Raw genomic sequence first — 19,128 nt, forward strand, 5'->3', positions numbered from 1 at the left:
TTTTCTCCATTGAAGCTATTTGTATAGAGCTCCTTCTCTGCTGGTTGTAGCAGTGGTTTTAACAATCACATGACATTCAGTCTCATCCTTTTCAACTCCCAAATGCAAAGTATTAATATGAAGAGTAAATTTTCTAGCTGCTTGAGAAATAATTTGAAATGTCATAGCAACATGGGATAAATATCTGAAAAGCAAAGAAAGATTTTATAGACAGTCTATCATTTTTGCCTCTTAGCAGCTATAATTCAACCTCTGCCCAACAGGAAGGAAGACCAAGAACTGGGATATACATACATTGGTTCATATATTTTGATGAGAAAATTGTTTTTAAATTTGTAGTTGAAGTTTTAAAAATCACTTACCTTTAAGGACTTTCAGTAGAGGTTTTCAAACTACAGGTTTATCAGAGCCTCAGGTATTTCATGTATATATCTAGGGGCTACTAAAGGTGGGGCTGAGTGTTGGGGTTTATCTCCTCCTCCCCCACAATTTTGCTTTTTATCTGCTTTACATTTGGGTTTCTACATAATATTTACAATTTAAAAAACGAATTCTATTTAAAAATTCTAAAATCCTTGAATGATGAAATCATCTATTTTCCTTCAATCAATGCAACTCATTTTTCTGTATTGAAATAACCAAAGTGTCATGCTGTGGGAAGTGTGTAGAGGATATTTGTCATTCTTTTGGTTGCCTGGGATCTATTTCCCTTTCCTGATTTCCTATGGGGAATTACCTCTCTCCCACTGAGTGTGGTGCTGGTGGATAGTGAATCCAGGGACTTCCCTCCATGGTTGCTGAGGTGGCCTGATGCTTCCTCTGGAAGTCCCAGGAGAGCAAGGGAGTGAGCCACTAACTTGTGCTCTGTTACTTAGATGGTCTCTTCTAGGAACCGAATCTCGAATGGGTGACAGAACAAAAGGAACATAGAGTTTTATGCATTTTGTCAGTTCTACCTTGACCTGTCAGGAGACTGTTCTGTGGTTTCTTGTTCTTAGTCTTCCAGGGCTGTTGGTGTTGGTTGAATTGTGTTCCTACAAAGATATGCTAAAGTCCTAACTTCCAGGCATGTGAACGTGACCCTATTTAGAAATGGGGTCTTTGAAGTTGTGACTAGCTGAGATGAGGTCAAACTGGATTACGGTGAGCCCTAATCCAATATGACTGGTGTCCTTATAAAAAGAGGAAATTTGGACACAAACACAGGCAGACACCAGGGAGAGGGCATGTAAATATGGAAGCAGGTGCATCTACAATCCAAGGAATGCCAAGGATTGGTGGCAAATACCAGAAGTAGAAGAGGCAAGGAAGGATTCTCCTCGGTAGGTTTCAGATGGAGTATAGCCCTGTTGACACCTTGATTTCTGACTTTTAGCCTCCAAAACTGTGAGACAATAAATTTTTTGGATTTTTGCCCAAATTCTCTTTGGTTCTCTCAAGACATTCTACCATCTTACCATCTTACTGAACATAAAGAAGACAACAAAACCTTTTCAAAAGGTTTTGAATAATAATAGCTGTCATTTGTTGGGTGCTTACAGTATGCAAGGCTCTTCGGTAAAACATTTTGAGCATGTGAACTGAGGCTGAAGGAGGTTAAATAACTTCCCCAAGATTACATACCAAATAGATGGCAAAGTTGGGATTTGAACCCATGTTTGTTAACTCCAGATCCCAAGTTCTTAATCACTGAGCATCTGGGTGCTCATTGGACTGGACTGTGCTCTGGAATAGATGGAGAACTATGTCTCCCAGCTCTAAGCTTCAAGCACAGTATCTCACATAAGGAGGAATTCAACAAATACGTGTTGAATGCATGAGAATGAAGGAGCCCGTCAGCTCAATTCTTATATCTTGGTGTAAGAACAGCAGGGGGGCCATTGTTTGCCACAGCTTTCCTGGGGGAAATGTTCCTCAGCTATTCTAAAGAGATGTGCAAATAGGAGCTGCCATCTTCTTACATAATCTGCTCTCCTACTTCCACTGATTGGCTCAGTGAAGACAGAGCCCTGACTAGAGCTGGTTGCAACAGGTTTGGTTCTGACTGGGATGCATATAAACCAGTATAATCTGAGAAAGCCCTTTCCTCAATGTTTAAACCGGGGACCAGAGAGTCTAGTCTTTCTCCCTCTGGTGGTGAATTAGAAAATGTTCTACACAGAGCAGCTGGTGAGATGCAATTTGAGAATATAAAGCTGACTTGGAGACAGAAACCGAGAGATTCAGAGATAAAAACCATGGGGAGAGATTGAGAGAAAATGAGAATGATGGAGTTTCAGGCCTGGTACCAACCTGTTCCCAGGGACCAACTCCGCCCTTGCCCAGGCAACCCTTTTTGCCAACCCTAGTTGGGCTTAGTCACTTCCAACCAAAAATAGTTCTGCCCAAGAAATAGGTTTATAAAAATTCTCACCAACACATTAAGTCCACATTTACACTGAGAGAAAGGAGGGACTGTTTTCTATCTCCTTTCTCTGCATGTGCTTCCCCATCTCTAAACTTAAGGAGTGACAGAGTGGAGAAACAAATATTTGGAATAATTCACCAGTAACACTCCTGTTTTCTTGTCTCCCTTGACTGTCAAGACTTCTGGTTAAAATATGTTCAAGGTCCATCTTTTTTAAAAATTTCTATTTTAATAGAGAAGTTGTAGGTTTACAAAAAAATCAATCATGCAGAAAATACAGAGTTCCCACATACCTGTCACCCTCCATTATTATCAAGCCTTTTATATTGTAAGGAAACTTTCTGGACCATTAGGTAGCATGAAGTAAATGTGTTATGGTACCACTATTTCTACAAAATAGCTGATAATAAAGTTTATATTCTAAATAATTCTTTCCATCCTGGACATACAAAAGTAAACTGAGTTTAATTTAATTCACCATTAAATTATTCCATAATAATTAAATACATTTCTGTAATATTACTGTTAATTATTGATATATAGAACAGGCAGACTAGGAGATAATATTTGCTTTAAAAAAAAAAAATGGAGTTGCTGTGATTATTTGGTTTTAGAATACTAAGATATTACCCTGACAGTTTACAAAACCTCCCTTTAGGGGGAAATCAGTCACAGTATTTTTTATATATTCAACTCACACACAACTTATTCGGAAACATATTGATTACATGAAGTCAGGCTGCCGAGTACAGTTGTGCAGTTTGTATACTACACAGTGATGCCTGGCTTGGGACACAGGTGGGAGCTGAAATCCAGCCGTTACATCACATTCCAAGCCATGTGCTCATGGGACTGTATTTTCCCACAGAAAGGCACCCTATAGTCTAGTGGTAACCATACCTAAGCAAAGCAAACTTGCCTGGGACTTAAAACTCTTTTGAAAGAAAGGCTGTCTTCTGAAACACAAGATAGAAAAATAATAGCAGAAGTAATTACAAGAGTTCACACAATGCCAATAAGTGCTTACTGAAGTTAATGAATAAATTATGGAATGAAAATAATGATTTTTTATAATAAGCCAAAAGGAAAAGCGATAGCAAATGCCTTAAGTTATATGCTCTTATTTATTTTATGACTTATTTCTTCCTTGGAATTGCTTTTGTCCACTTGACCCAACAACATTAATTAGACTTGATGACAAGGTGGTCCTCCAGGAGCCTCCTCAAGGACCATCCAAAATTAAAAGTGAGACCACTGAGGCTGTCAACCCATTGTGTCCCCTCTCTTGTCTAATTGGGACACCAGAAGAGTGAGACATTTCTTTTACCTTTTTGATTTAAATGTTTAATTCACTACCAATGTTTCCCTCCTGATTTCTGTCCTTGCAGCTGCCCTGAACTACCTCACTGCACACATGACCAGTAGGGAAGTGGCCCAGTGAGTTGCATGATCACATGCCCCATCACTGGGGTTTTGGTTTATCCATACTGACAAAAATCTCCTCCACGTAGTTCACCATAGTTTGCCTTTTTATACCACAGAAAGGTCCTGGACATGTTTACAGTGCTTTCTATAAATAACAGCCACACATTCCAGCTTTCGAAGGAGCACATTCTGCTAAACATAGAATGTGGAGAGCAGTAATCCCTGTTTTTCTTGCTGTATATCATGGGTGCTAATTCAGGCTGAGTTTTCCTTGTTCGATCTCAGCTTGGCCTTGGTTATTTTGGGTCTTTCCACAGAGGTCACCATATTCTAGTGCTTCCTAGTTAATACTTGACCAGCAGTGTCTGCCGTCATGGGATTCTGGGGATGCAGCTGGAATCACCATTATCTGGAAGGACCACAGTGTTGTTGAATAGTCTCATGGATATTCTAATCCAGAACCCAGAGATCTGAGATTCTCTTGGTAATTGCAAGAGTCATAAGCCATTTGAAAGTTGAGATCTGGGTATTACTGACCCAGAACTTTCCCAACTGAGGCAGGAAGACAGACAAGTTAGCAGGAATAGCTAGAGCTAGTCCAATGGCTCTATGGAACATGTGACTAATAAAAACGGCTTAATGTATGATTGGCTCAGTATACCCAGCCAAAGTCTGCCTGGTATTGTGTGATGCGGCTTATTTAAGTCTTTTCTTGCTTTTTGCTTTTTAGTTTTTGTTTTTACTTTTTTTCAGTCAACCACAAATTTGGTCTTATATGCAATTTTGATGCCATCATATGCCTCTCACCACTAGAAATGTGAAATGGAAGTCTTTCGGAGTTACTTGTTTTTGGTTCTTTATTTTAGAAAAATTATTTCTTTAGCACCCTTGCCCCCTTTTGTCTATAAACTCCTATTTTGCTCTAAAATGTCAATAGTCTCACCAGTCACACCAGTACCACTGGAGTATTAGTGATAATAGCTTACATCTGTGCAGTGCTTTCCAGTTTACATGTTTTGTAGATGGATAACACTATCCATTCCATCATCGATCATCATAACAACCCCAATGGGACAAGAATTGTTATCCCCATTTTAGAGTTGAGGAAACTGAAATCAGATTGATTATGTGACTGGTCCACAGAAAGGAGCCGGAACCTAAATCCTAACCTAGTGTTCTTTCCATTTTACTGGATTGTCCTTTGTTTTTAGTACATTGTAACTTAGCAAAGTGGGGTAGGGACGGCTCAGATCAGAACACCTGGACTTCTGATAAGTCTGTCTGTTCTTTGCCAGCCAGAGCAACTTGCAACAGTTGCCTAACCTCTCCGAGCCTCAGTTTCCTTTTCTATAAAATGATATCCCTTTTAGCTCTCACATTCTGTAATCCAGTGATAAGCAAATGGGGCCATAGGAATCTTTCTTTTATCCAAGTACAAGTGTGATATGTATATTTTACATGCAGAGGAAAATAGAAAACCAGATGATTTTTCTCTTCCTTCTCTTCCTTCCTCTCAGTCTTCATTTCTTTCTTTTACCATTCCAGTTGTCTGTTACCTTTGGTGAATTATCTAAGGCTACTCAAGTCTTCATTTTTGTCAGCTGCTTTTATTGAAAGTTACAGGTTTAGTCTTCATCAAATAAGTTTCAAAACAGCATGTCCAGGTAGCACACCAAATTCTGGTGGAAAGTTGGATTGGTGTTTTGGGGTTTGAGTTTAGGTTCATCTTACAGCATTCTGTTGTGTTTGGGCCAAACGTTTTTTCACTTTTAAACTTCAACTTGAATCATGTCATACATGGGAAACCAGTACTTGCTAGAAACCCAAATGGAGAAAAAGAAGACTCTCCTTGGTGATTTTCACCTGAGGCAGCAGATCTAGCCATGCAGTTAGATCATGGTTCTCAAAGAGTGGTTCCTGGACCAGTAGCAGCTGGAAACCTGTTAGAGCTGCAAATTCTTGAGCCCTACCCAACACCCAGGGAGTCAGAAACTCTGGGAATGTGGCCCCAGAGATCTGTGTATTTAACAAGCCCTCCTAGGGACTCTGATGCACTCTAACATTGGAGAACTATTGACTTAAATCATTGTCCTATTTTAATATTTTTGCACTGCTAAGCTCCCCAGCAGGGCTCTATAGGGGTGAAATCAAAAAGAATATCTGTTGCTGGGATGGAAGAAACTTCACAAGGGGCCAGTAAAACATAGCAACTAAAGAATAATGATTAGCTACATTGTAACACTCTATTACCTTTTAATTTTTTTCTATTGCTACCTTGGACATATACTATTAAGGGCTTTTGTATATTAAGGATTTATTAAATCAGTCTATCAATTAGCACTGATACATAATATAAAATTTACAAACCTAGATCTGAAGATATTTGTGATTAAAAAATGTTTCCACTTTAATTCAACTCCACTGGGGTTGGTACTTTTTCTGGAATGATCCCATTGGGCTGTTTCTACACAATAAATCCTATTTTTCTCTCTTCCTTCTTGAGAGATCCTGGGCCTAAAGGATCTACCCTACCAAATATTTCTCCACATTGCTAGTTCCTATTCCATGCAATTTTGGAAGACAGTAAACCTGAGCATCCCAAACAAGAAGTACTCTCCCTGAAGCTCTCGGTTTGGTTTGTTGATTTAGTTAATAGCAGAGTCCTTTTCTGGAGAAGACATTTTCTGATTTGAACTCCACTTAATTTCCAAGGTTAATATTCACAAGCTACCCAGATGTGGGGGTCCAGCCTTAACTCATGACAACCATATTATTCATCCCCCATATGTAGAATGTGGGTTCTACTAAATAGTTGTGTTATTTTGAGCAAATTATTTAATCACCAAGAATCTTGGTTTCCTCATCTGCCAAATAGGGGTTTTAATTCTGCCATGGGAGAATCAGGGTCAGAATTCAGAATCTGAGGGGAATTCCATTTGTTTTAAATAGAGCTCGGTTCTTCCCTTTCCTCATTCTTTTCAGCCTTTGAGGGGAGACCCAAGGGCTTTCCTTTCTCATTTGTCTTGAGAAGACAGTGGAGCTTTGGCGTCTACCTTACAGACTTGGGCATGAATCCTAAACTTTAACATTCACTAAGCACATGACTTTAGGCTGTTTACTTAACCTTTTGAAGCTTTAGTTTCCCTATCTATAAAATGAACTAATAATAGTACCCATCTTGTAGGGTTGGAGAGATAAGAATGTAGAATACTTAGCGTGGCATGTAGTGAGCATTGAAATAATTTTAGCTATCATTAAAATTATCATGACTGCCTCTTTTTCTTAAGACATTTCAAGCTTGGTGCTGCTCTCCTTTTTGGAGGAGACCATGTGCTGATTTTTAAAAAATCATATGGAGACAAAAATTATGAGACATGATTTCCTTCACTCCTTTTTCTTTATGGTGTTCAGTGCCAAGGTATATCTGGCTTTCACCTGCACGGTTTGAAGTGATTCTTTTGAAGGTGAATTTGGGAGTCCTCACTTGAATGGTTGGTTCTAAACCCCAGAGATAGATGGTTCATTTATGGACAGATGACCAAGGGGGTTTTCCTGCAGTTTATAGCCCATAGCCGAGCCCAGGAAGACAAGTCAGTGACTTTCCCCAGAATAGAGTTTGTGGGACCAAGATGATAACCAACCACAAAATTCTTTTGCTTTTTTCAGTACATTGAGAGAGAAATCCTTCCCTCACCCCCGCTTTTTGTTGAAATAAAAGCAAGCAAAAATATAATGTCTAAACAAAGGAGTTTGGAAAAGGACTTTGCTGAAGGCCCAAGTTCTCCTCTTGTAGATTTGCAATGTGTAGCCTGGCTCTAGGAGGTGGTATATGGACTTTAAGTATGAACAACAAACAGTAATGTGATGTATTAACACCATCTCTTACCACTAAAAGAAAGATACTTTACATATAAGTGTCAAAAGATTTTAGGTCCCCTGCAGGGGATTTTCCTGAGGGTTTCTCACAATAATTCTCACAAGCTCATTCCAGAAATAATATGTGTTTTTACATGTTAGCCCATAGGAAGTGCTAGTTCTCTTCTTCTTTACATAAAATTTGGAGTCCTTGCAGAATCCTCAAACAGGGTAACTGAGAAGAGTTAAATAGAGGGATATTTACAAATGTATAGGCTGGGTGATGAGAGAGCTAGAAGTACCCAGGAGCTAGCAACAGCAGGGCCCATTACCACTCCAGGGCCTGGGGAGGCAGGAGGGAGGAAGGAGCAGTTCAGGGGTCCTGGAAAGAGGGCTTTATGGAAAAAAGTCACCTGATGAGAGTACACAAATAAAGTACACAAATAAGTGCATAGCTATAGAAATTTCTACAAACTCAATATATTCATGTGTATTAGTTTCCTATGGCTACTGTAAAAGCTTACCACAAACTATGTGGCTTAAAACAACATGCATATATTTTCTTATAGTTCTGGAAGTCAGGAGTACAAAATGGTTTCACTGGGCCAAAACACTGCCAGTAAGGTGTGCTCCCCTATGGAAGCCTTAAAGGAGAATCCATTTCCTTGTCTTTTCCTGCTTCTCGAGTTACACTCCTTGCGTCTCTTGGTTCATGGCTTCTTCCCCAGTCTTCAGAGGCAGCAGTGTAGCATCTTCCGCTTCTATGGTCACATCACATTCTTCCTCTTTTGTCATCAAATTTCCCTCTGCCTTCCTCTTACAGGGACCCTTGCTGTTATATTGGACCTACTCAGATAATCCAATATGATCTCCCCATCTCAAGATCCTTAATTTAATCACATCTGCAAAGTCCCTTTTTTATTTATATAAAGTAACGCTCAAAGGATCCAGAGATTAGGATGTGGTTCTCTGATGGTGTGGGGGGTGAGGGGGTTGGGAGGTGGGGGCATGATTCTGTCTACCAGACCATATCAAGAGCATCTGGGTTAAGAAACACTGTTACTAGCTCCGCAGCAGTACTCCCTCTTCCCCCTTTCAGTTATTACCTCCTCTCAAGAATTACCACCATCATGGCTTCTAATGCCATAAATTCATTTTGCCTGTTTTTGAGCTTCACGTAAAGGGACTCATACAGTATGTACTCTTTTGTGTCTGGCTTTCTTTCACACATTATGTTTCTAAGAATCATCTGTTTTGTTCATTTGTTCATTCTCATTGCATTATGTGAATACACACAACGTATTCATCCATTCTACTGTTAACAGGAACTTGGAAAGTTTCCAGCTGGAGGATCTGATGAATAATGCTGCTGTGAATAGTCTTGTCCATATCTTTTGGTAAAAAGCATTTGATAATAAGTGTTTATGAATTTTTGACAAGCGTCTTCTAGGAAATCTTGCTCACTCCCTAGTCAGAAAGATTTGTACCTTCCTTGGTAGCTCACACGAGTCAGAAACATGTCTGTCTCCCCCTATCCAGTGCACCTTCTGTGAGTCCATGAGCTTTTGCAGATGGGAGGGTTTTGCAACTATTCTGATTTATGTATTGTTATATCCCAGCACTGTACCTACTACATATTAAATACCTAGTTAGTTGTTGAGTGAAAGAATGAATGAATGAATGAATGAGTGAATGGGGAGAGTGGAGACACCAGTAATCAGGCTCACAGGATGGAATAGGGTATAATGACAGAGTCAGCTCACCTTCAAGAGTCCGACATTATGGCGTCATCTTGTGCTGTCATCTTCTGGCTTCCACCTGCTTTCCCTCAGGGTTCTCTTACCACCAGCCACACCCTGGAGACCCACCTTCACCTCAGGACAGTCACCTGTGGCTCTTCAGATCTCCTGTTCTCTTTCTCAGTAGTGTCTTCACTATGCTCTCCTGACTGTGACCTTCATGCATATTGGGAATCCTTGCCTGCTTTCTAATATTTTAAATCCCAATCCCCCAGTTCTTTCCCCTTATATTTAAACGCGGCTCAAGTTTCTTTCACCATGAAGTATAATTTTATTTTCTGAATCAAAGATTTACATCTTCTGCTTCCATTCCACCTTCCCTCCAAATTTCTCCCTCCCTTCTTGGGCACTGGGGAAAAAGGATTTGGTTGAGTTCCTGCTTTCACAGAATTATTCCTGGTTTATGTGTCAGGGTGGTGACTTCACACGCCCTAATGGCACTGGTGGCAAGTCCATCTACGGGGAGATGTTTGATGATGAGAACTTCATCCTGAAGCATACAGGTCCTGGCATCTTGTCCATGGCTAATGCTGGACCCAACAGAAATGGTTCCCGTCTTTCATCTGCACTGCTGAGACTGAGTGGTTGGATGGCAGCACGTGGTCTTTGGCAAGGTGAAAGAGGGCGTGAACATTATGGAAGCCATGGAGCACTTTGGGTCCAGTAATGGCAAGACCAGCAAGAAGATCACCATTGCCATCTCTGGAGAATTTTGATTTGTGTTTTGTCTTAACCACCAGACCATTCCTTCTGGAGCTCAGGAGAGCGTCCCACCTCCCCTGGTCTGCTCACAGTACCCTATCATTGTGCTCTCACTGCAGTTCTTTGGGTTCTACATTGTCTTCCCCCCAAGGATAATCCTCATGTCTGAATGCCAAGGCCGCCACATTCTCCTGGGACTCTAGACTCCCAACACCGGAGTATGTCTCAGTGACTGCCTCTCTGTTCTGTTCTCACCTTCCTTCCTTTCTCAATCAACTGCCAACTCATTCAATTCTTCCTCTTTCATCCCCTTTAATTCCAGTCTCCACATTATTCAATATCCTACTTACTTCACATGTATGTTGCTAAGAGCCTTTTTGTCAGTCTTCTTGTCTTTGTTCTCCCTCATTCCAGTTTATCCTTTACATACAGAATATTTTTTATCACCTGTGCTCATGATATGAAAGAGGTTCCTGATTGCCAATCAGATCCAGCTCAACTCTGCACTCTGTCCATTCATATTTTTCCTTACTCTGCATAGCTGCTACAAGTACTCTGGTGGAGCCAGCTTCCCACGTCTTTCCAGTTGCCATCATCATGCCTTGGTCATTCCTAATACCGAGCTTGTGGTATGAAACTGAGCTGAATTCCAAACTCTCCTTCCTGTGACAACCTCAAACACAAAACAGGAAGGGTGGGCATACGGGGAAAAAGAACTCTTCCCAATCAAAATCAACTTCCAAACAAAAATTTCAAAGCACGTGAGGGAAACTAATGCTACCAGAGACTGAAAACAAATAGGAGAACTCACTCCTGAAGATACGGAAATAAGATACTAATTTGAAAAAGGTTTTTGAAATATGTTTAAAAGATTCTCAAGGAGATGAAAGAGGACATGGCCTTTATAAGATAAAGGAACAAAAGTTTTGAAACAAGAACACTGATGTCTCTGAATCAAGGATAGGTATGAAAACTAAGTAGTCAGAAAGCATGGAAACCAAAAATATTGTCATTAAAATAAATTCAATAGATGAGTTCAAAACTGGAACTAGATTTTTAGTGAGGAAGATAGATTATACATAAATAATTATAAAATAAAAAGTCAGACAATCATAAATATTATGAAGAAACCTAAAGCAAAGGAGGAGTGTTTCTATAGTTTGAGTGTTCAGGAAAAGCCTCTCTAAAGAGTTGATATTTGGTTAGAGATATGAATGAAGTGAACAAGGGAGCAATGGGAATATCTGGGTAAAGAGCCTTCCAGGGAGAGGAAAGAGTGAGTGCCAAGTTTAAAATGCTTTTCAGATATTATTGCATTTATGCTTGCAAAACTGTAGTGAGACAAATATTTTGATATAGTTATTATTCCTAATTAAAAAAAAAATCCTCAGATGGAGCATTCAGCTGATCAAGCAACCCTAAAAGTATGTCCTAATACTGCAATTTCTGCCTCTGTTGGGGATATAACAAGTCCCTCACAAAAAGCATGTATGGTCCCAACCTCGGGCCCTATGGGTGTGAACCCGTTTATAAATAGGTGTGCCCGAACTGAATGAGGGTGGGCATAAATCCAATATGGTTAACATCCTTATAAGAAAGGAAATTAGATACAGAAGAGGAAGCCATGGGGAGCAGCTAGAAGCTGGAAGTCAATGGAACCCAGAAGAGAAAGGAGAAGATACCACCATGTGCATTGTCATGTGATAGAAGAGTCAGAAACCCCAAAGATTGCTGGCCAGTCAGGAGATACTGACCCCGGGAAGAAGCAGGCCTTCTAGCCAGTAAGTTCCAGTTATTAAGCTTATCTGTTGTATGGTATTTGTTTTAGCAGCTAGGAAACTAATACGGCCTCACACCTAGGCATATTCCCACAATTGGATCATTAGCTAAATTTTAGCACATAAATCATTTCTAAATTATATGGGCTTACCTGTGACTAATAGGCATTGTTTCTGTATGGCGAAGTATAAGGGAAATTAAGTCATTTAGCAATGCCTAAGTAGTTAATCATTTGTTAGTAAAGTTTTAACTAGCTTAGTAACTGTATAAAATGTTTTTGCAAAATGACTTCAGCATTAAAAAATTAAAGGTTAAAATGCAGTCTTCTTGTTTGTGTGAACTACATTTTAATTTTTATAGCAGAAACAAGACTACTTTTATTGTACTGTTTATGGTAGTCAATTATTCTTTGTAAAAAGAGGTTTCATGTATCCTATTTTAGGACAAACAGTTATAAGGCTATTTTGGTTTTCAAGGTCCAGAGATTTTGCTTCTTCATTTTATATCAGTTATATAATTTAACCAGAGTGGAGTTTTTGTGCGTGGTTTTATCAGAGTAAGTTACTGTAATTCAGAAAGGATATTAATCTGTGCCACTCACCAGTATGAATACAGCTCGAGGTTGGTCAATGATTCCTTGTACTATTTCCAGGGATAGATTAGAATAGAGCCTGGTGTGAGCAGGGCTGCCAGGGGGTTTCTCAGGGCCAGTAGCTTTACTTCATGAATACTAGAGAAAAATTTGGTATATGCTCATTTACTATTATTTGACTTTGTAGTAAAAAATTGCTTCTTGGGTTTCTAGTCTTAGCAGTGAAGCCAAAGATGCCCTAGTTTTCATTGGTGGTGTCAGTTTGATTCCTGACTTTGATACCATTTTTAATAAGCCCTGTGCCTGTGCTAGTCTCAGTTAAGTAAATTCTTCCTAAATTTTCTATGATCCCTCTTAGGAAAAGCCACATTAGAATTGAAGCATGGAAGTAATCAAGGCATAAGTCCATGCTGAACCTGCTTTGGAGAAAGGGAGTTTGCCTTTCTGAGTATTAAAGTGATTGTTCACAGATCTTGACTCAACTGAAATTTCTATTTGTGATTGTGTATGTAATAAGTTCAAATTTTAGCTGAAGACCTGAAATAGTCTCCTACACTACTGTACAAAATTCTTCCTGTCTATAAAAAAAAATCCACTGCAATGTAACTGGTTTATTATCTTATAATAGAGATAATGGTATGCAAAATTTTATAATCAGTACATTACCATACAAACAACAATAATTCTTACAGTCTTACCATGGGGGAACCTCATGGCCAAGACAGTTGAAATAAAAGTTTCCATAAGGTATCATGGGTAAAGAAGCACACAAAAGCCCAGCAGTGTACAGTAATGTTTCTAAAAGAAGGACACAATATAATTTCTATAAAATGAAATGTTATATAATAAAGACTCTTCTCAACTGCTGGACCAAAATCCCTCAAGGGCTTGTCCCTCTGTTAATCATGTATATCATCAGGGGGTTGTTCTAATGTGTATGCTTTCTATCTGGGCAAAATATTTCAAAATTGTCATCATATATTTTTATTCTGTAGAAGTTGTTCAATGTAACTATGGGCCTAGGTTAGAGTCTACAGCTGTTCTAGATCTATTCACCAAAAATCAATGCTTTGAAAGACAAAATTCAATCCACTGAATGGCCGATTAGCCCAAATTTACTGATTTACCAAAAGTGTTTTTTTTTTCACGAAGACAACCTTTATTTTTCTTACATACATATTTATTTTGGATATGTCTCACTTAGATTAAGAAGGAACAAGGATTTGAAAAGCAGAGTATCCCTTTATATATATATTTTATATATATATATAATTATATATTTACATAACCTTTTTAACCTAGATTCAGTAACTACCTGTCCCTCCCATCAAAGGAGAAGGGTCCTGCACATTACAATAGGCAAAAAAGGCTTTTTGTAAACAAAATATTTTAAATTGATCCATTACAATTTTTCAGTTTTCTTGAGTACTACATTAGAAAGCAGGAAAAAGACAGAAGGGAGAAAAACTGGTATTTCAAACAACCAGACTATAATAACCTTAGATGATAGTACACTGTTTGTATATTATTCTAAGAACAGGTATAAAGCAGGTTTAAGTGATCCATGTGGATGCTTTTCCATATCTTAATAATTTTTTTTATTCCTAGTAATCACAGCCAGTGTTGATTCAAACTCTCTGAAGCATATTAAGGAGTCTCAATTATGCAGAATAACCCTGGGCAGTCACAAACTAAAGGGAAGCACATCTCTCAGAAATATTGAATAGTTTTATCTCAAGTACATTATCAGAATTTAGAACTGCCAATTCAAGGTGGAGAACATGCAGTGGGAAGAGTTATTTAAAAGGAAACAGAATTAGACTAAGGATATAAACTACACATTTTTAAGATGAAAACAAAGTAAACAGCATGGGTAGGAAAAGGGAAGAGGGCTTAGTATAACATGAGTTAACGTATACCAACTCTTGACTATGCTGTCACCCCTGTCCCAAAAGGAAAAAGAAAGCCCTTGAAAAATATTTAAAAATTGCAAATTGCTACAATAATTTATTGATGCAAATTGCAGGCAAATGGTAGCTATGAAGAGGGCCAAAGGAGAAGAAACAGGAAGTTTCTAATTACTAGAACTAAGTTTCTTTGCTGGGGGTGGGGGTGGAAGGAGTGGCATAGGGAAGGAGAACAGATTTTCCCTGTGTCTCAGAAAGAAAAGGGTTTTTGTTTTGTTTTGTTTTGTTTTGTTTTTAATGCAGTTTGCTTTTATGGTAGCTAAAATATCTGATGACTAACCCACTGCAAATGAAATTCATGGCGACAAAGGATAAGACAAGTGTGGGGATGCTAGCTAGTGAATCAGTACAAAGTGGACTTATATTGGAGTAAAACAACACCAAAAGTAGTTTTAACAGTTGAACAGGAGTGGTCATTTTTACTTATTGATGATAAAACATACAAAATCAAGACTAATGTGCTATTTGAGGAACTGTAAAAAAAACAAACAAACTAAAAATGCTTAAAGTTCGAATAAACAGAAGTGGTTAAAACTATCCAACCACACTTAAAATACTAAAAAGCTCAAACTCAAGCCATTTCTAAGTCTTTTTACCTGTTAAGTCCCAAGAAGTAGAAGTTTCCAAACTTCTTCATTCAAGAAGTTCCGAGAGCAATGTTGAGAAAAACATCAAACCGAGACGAGAAAATGAGCAGACAAAAGCTGCAGACACTGCCATCAGAAGGAACATTAGAAAACCTACAAACCATTGGGTAAGCAGAAATTGGAGGAACTCAAGGATAAGAACCAGCTTTCAGAGGCCATCAACAAGCAGTTGCACCTGCAGTTGACTGAAACTCAGGGAGGGCTGAAGGATCTGACCAGAAGGTGGAACTGCCAGGGAAGTTTCAGGACAACAGCTTGGCACTCTTGGAGAGTAAGGGCATCAACCCAGTTTTAGGCAGCGAAACCCTTGCAGCACAAGAATCCACTACGGATCACATGGACTCTATGTTGCTCCTGGAAACTGCAAGATGAGCTGAAGCTTTTTAATGAGACAGCCAAAACGCAGATGGAGGAGTTACAGGCCTTAAAAGCAAAGTTGAAGACGAAAGATGAAAAAAGGATCTGGTTCCTAGAACAGCAAACCATATGTAAAAGTCAAGTAAATGATTTTACAACAGCCCTTGAGGAAATGGAGCAGCTATTAGAAATGTGATTAAAAAGGAAGTGGCCAGATGGTTTCCTCTTGGGGATAAACTCTGAGAGGAAGCCCCTTAGGAAATCGTTTTCTTGGCTATAATTTTCTAGGACTCACCATGCCCTGATGAAAACAGCTTCTGCAGTAGAATTAAGGACAGGCTCCTCCTTTCAGCAAGTGTCCCCAACCTTCATATTGGTCAGCTCTCCTGACGCTCACACATAAATAAGGGAGGCCTACCAAAGAGGGACCTGGAGGCTTGGATCAACCTCTAGACAGCAAAGCAGCACACCATTAGAATCAGGAGCTAAACTAGAGGATCTAAAAGAATCACATTCAGATTTGCAGAAAGAAAACCTTAATTACGCAGTGGAGCCCAGTTGTTCCATAAGAGACACCATTGAGGAGCCATGCTGTCCCCTTCTAACTTGGAATATATTTTGCCCCATCCTATTGGGCTTCTATATCTCATTGTAACTTATGAACTTGAAGTTGCTTCAAATGATTTGGCTTAATAAATGGGTTGAAGGTATGGATGGTAATAACAACTACAATACACCTTGGAGCTTTTAATCTAAAAAAAAATTGGTTTCAAGCAAGGAGCAATAGGAATATGTAGACTAGGTGGTAGTTTGCAGAAAGATTTGATGTTAAAGTGAAACTCTTAAAGAAAAAAAAACGAAAACAAAACCTTATAAAGCATCTGAAGAGCCAAGAGGTTGCCCAGAAGGAATATTTTAGTTGGCTATGTGATAGGTGTGAGTGGAGTAATATATGAACTAGAATGAAACAGAAGAAACACATCATTAGTTGTTAGGAGAGCCGAAGGTTGATATGCTGTCTGAGCAACTGGCAAAAGTATCTGTAAATTGCTACATGATTTGGAAAATGTAAAACAGCATTAAGAGAGTCCTAATTTTGTATTCAGTTCCCAAAACTTTGAAGAGTTTTGCTCTGTGTTGTGAGCTATATAGCTGTTTTTTTTTTCTGTCCCACAAATTACAGAGTTAGTATAACTCAGGCATCCTGGGTTGTGAGCTGCTGCACTCAGTGATCAATGAAATTGATGCCTGGGTTCCAATGCAGTTACTTCTCTCCCAGCAGCAGCCAGAACCTCAGTTGCCTACTTCTGTTTTGTTTCATGGATGCCTCAATTGAGCCTTCTGACTTCTTGGTACTATCAATAAATTCCCTTGATGACACCAACTATCAGAATCTCCAATGCCACTTTACTGAATTATTACTGGTAGCATTTATTTTATAAATTTTTAAATAAATACTGTTAGCAGCAGTTCTCATGTGTTAGGTAAATGATGGTGGGAACATACTTGGCAGCCATATGGGAGCCCAGTATGCTAGAAATAGCTCAAGGCAAACTGGACTTTCCCTGGCATAACATGAGGGTCACGGACAGCAGCAGAAGTTGTTATCACCTAAGCAACTGAAACAAACTCCGCGGCTGGAGGCTGCATCACAGCCTCAGGACATGGGCTTAGAACACTTGAGACGCAGGCAGTGGGAAGTGGTGAGAAGTTTTGAAGTTTCTATCCTTACACAGGCATCCTACGATCTGTAGGTTACTTTGATATGTTGAGCTCCAACTATGAAGAAATTCTCATCTTTATGCCCAGAATCTTATAAAGACAAATTCATCTCTTCTACCAATTGGCTTGTCTTTGTGAGGAATTATGGTGTCACAGCACTTGAATGAGGTTCACTCGGTGCAGGGTTTTCCTTATATCTAGTGCTTAACATGGTCCTTTGCAGCCACACCACACTAGGAATTTTTCAGCAACAGATAGACTTGCTCCCAAGGCCACAGAGGAGGTGGAATGCCCAGCTGTTTAGGAAAGGTTACCCCAGATTCCTGATAACTTCCATCATATTCCTTCACTTAACATGAGCAGTATAGCTCGGGTGGTTTGTGCTCACCACTGCTCTTACAATTTTGCCCTCTGGGACCCTGTGTGCCTGGTGAGGCCAGCTGGGGCACATCTCAATTGTCCAGTACCTTTTTTCTGCTGCACACTTGTTCTTGTGGTAAAATGCCCCCAGAGCAAAAGTTGAAACCTTATCTTCTCTCATTATAGACAAATTCCAATGACATTGCAGTTTACAGTATCACTAACTGCACAGTAACTGCCACATCATCTCAGAGTTTATTAAGATAATCAAAGTCGGTAAGTCAAATAATAAATAAAGCAAAAGCTCAAAATTTATGAGTTTCCACTTTACTTTAAAACCACCAATGTTTACATTCCATGCTCTGAGTGATCGATGAAGTGACATCCCAGTAATACACCTCACTTGAATGTAGAAATATACAGAACATTGTAATTTGGCTAACACGTTCAGGATTCATAAACATCTAAGCAAGCATCTGAACAGAAGAAATGGGAAGTAACCATGATCAGGGAACCATATCAAATGGAACACCAAAATTTTTGTGGAAGTAATAGCATTTCACATGAAGATCATTAGATTTCACTAATGGTTTCTCTTTTGAACGTTTTAAAGACTTTAAGGATTCTTATGGCAACATCTCAGGTAGCATTAGTTAATATTCAGAAAAGTGAGCCATGTTGAATACCATCAGGAACCAAAATTCATCATTCCTTTAAAGATGCTACGACTATTAAAACTATATTTGTAAAATTGCCCTGTTTCCAAATGTGTCAGTCTTTTTATTGTTTGTGTTTACAGTCCTTAGTGCAGGGTGTGGCATATAGTAGGCATTCAATTAATATTTATTGAATTAAATATTGAAATAAATGTTGCTCAGGCACAGTTGGTGGGTTTAGCTTATCTTTCAAGTCTCCTTTCTCACTTATTGGGAGTTTTTGAGCCCCCATCATCTTCAGAATTATTAATCTCATTTCCAGTGCCCTTATCCAACAGACATGTCTGTACTCAAACTGTAGTGTTGAACTTTTTTTCCTAAGAGGCTCCTGAGCCTTGTATAAATCAGTTGTTCAAAAAAATGGATATGCCTTCTTCCTCTGCTATTAACATTGGAATTACAGTTTCAGCCCAACCAAGGAAACTTGTTACAGATGGAGGAGTGGAGATGTGATAAAATTCAACTACTATATACTTGATAAGAAATGTTGAAGGCCTGCTAAGAAGGATTGGGATTTATGAGTAGCTGAGAAACCACTATTCAATTTTTTTCCATTAAAGCCTGATGTGACCTATTTGCTTGTCTTCACAGAGGCTGGGATAAGAAAATGATGGGTGCCCTACAGACTGGTGAGGCTACTTTGGCAAACCGTGAGCCACATGAGGTGTGACGGTTAGAGGGTATGTATGTGCTACACATTTTCCCTGCCTGTCATTAACCCAAAGAGAAAGAAATTGCCTCTGCAAAGCTCTCTGTTTTCAATGAGAGAATTTTGAAACCCTTTGAAAACCAAATAGGAA

General features: G+C 39.0%; 2 pseudogenes; both read left to right on the forward strand.

Annotated features, from left to right (window-relative positions):
- The first annotated feature begins 9,889 nt into the window (after positions 1-9,889).
- LOC119530439 lies at positions 9,890-10,202 on the forward strand (annotated as a pseudogene).
- Positions 10,203-13,311: 3,109 nt separating this feature from the next.
- LOC119530440 lies at positions 13,312-15,726 on the forward strand (annotated as a pseudogene).
- The last annotated feature ends 3,402 nt before the right edge of the window (positions 15,727-19,128 follow it).

The sequence above is a fragment of the Choloepus didactylus genome, chromosome 3, assembly GCF_015220235.1.
Source record: "Choloepus didactylus isolate mChoDid1 chromosome 3, mChoDid1.pri, whole genome shotgun sequence".
In the NCBI taxonomy this organism is placed as follows: domain Eukaryota; kingdom Metazoa; phylum Chordata; class Mammalia; order Pilosa; family Megalonychidae; genus Choloepus; species Choloepus didactylus.